A 1,229-nucleotide genomic window follows, 5' to 3' on the forward strand; every position below is an offset into this window, starting at 1 on the left:
TTTTTTTTTTTTTAAACCTACAGTACCTGGTATTCCTAGGTGGTCTCCCATTCATATACTAACCAGGCCCAACCCTGCTTAGCTTTCAAGATCAGAAGAGATTGAGCGTGTTCAGGGTGGCATGGCCGTAGACTCTACTCATTTACTTTTAACTTAACTACATAACTGTATTTTAAGTAATTGTCTTGTATATAGCATATAGTTAAATAATCATGTTTTGTATTTTTTGTTTGATTTGCTTTGCTAATCTTCATCTTTCAATTGCTGTATTTAGACTCTTTATATTAATGACAATTAATGACAATCTAATCTGACATATTAGTATTTGCTTTTTGCTTACCTCTTCTTTGTTTCTTGTTTTCCTGTTTTTATTCTTACCTTCTTTTGAGTTACCTTCTTTTAGTGTCACATCTTCATTTATGTTGACTTTTCATACATGGCTTTATATCATCATTTTAATTGTTGCTCTAGGTATTGTAACATACTTTATGTAACATCACTGGTATCAATGTTTGATCATTTTGAGTGAACTATAGAAATCTTATTTCCATCTAGGTTTCTTTATACTCCTCAATCTTTTAATATGCTTTTCTTCAGTATCTCCTCTGTATGCAGTTAACATCATATCACTTGGTGTTATAGTTTTTGCTTCAACTATAAAATACCATTTAAGAAAATTATAATAAGAACAATATTCTGTCATAGTTCCTATTTTTACTCATTCCAAAGTTTTCTTCCAATTTTGAAATTCTAATCTTTCTTCTGTTATTTTCTTTCTGTTTAGGGAATTGTCCTTAGCCATTAAAGAATGGGTAATTAGTTAGTAAAAAATTATCTTAGTTTTGTTTCTGCTGTGAATGTCCTGATTTCTGCTTTATACTTGACATATATTTTTGCTGGATAGAATTCAAATAGTTAGTAGTTCTTCTCTTTCAGCACTTGAAAAATATACTTCTTTTCTATAGCTTGAAGTTTTTCAGATGAATTTATTTGCTAACATTCAAATTGCTATTTCCTTATAGTAATATGTCATTTCTCTTGAGATGCATTCAAGTTCTTTTGTCTTTACCCTTTAGAAGTTTAATTATGATCTGTCAGCATGGATTTCTATATATTTAATCTATCTGAGATTTATTCAGCTACTGAGGTCAGAATATGCCACCTATAATATGCCATTTTGGCATAAGGATTATTTTTAGTTTAAGAGTTTTCAGCCTCAATAGATGCAA

At 29.6% G+C, this 1,229-nt stretch overlaps 1 pseudogene; it reads right to left on the reverse strand.

Moving 5' to 3' along the window:
• Positions 1-14: 14 nt before the first annotated feature.
• On the reverse strand, positions 15-133 carry LOC111746787 (annotated as a pseudogene).
• Between the last annotated feature and the right edge of the window lie 1,096 nt (positions 134-1,229).

Source organism: Pteropus vampyrus, unplaced genomic scaffold (genome assembly GCF_000151845.1).
Source record: "Pteropus vampyrus isolate Shadow unplaced genomic scaffold, Pvam_2.0 Scaffold201, whole genome shotgun sequence".
Taxonomy (NCBI): Eukaryota; Metazoa; Chordata; class Mammalia; order Chiroptera; family Pteropodidae; genus Pteropus; species Pteropus vampyrus.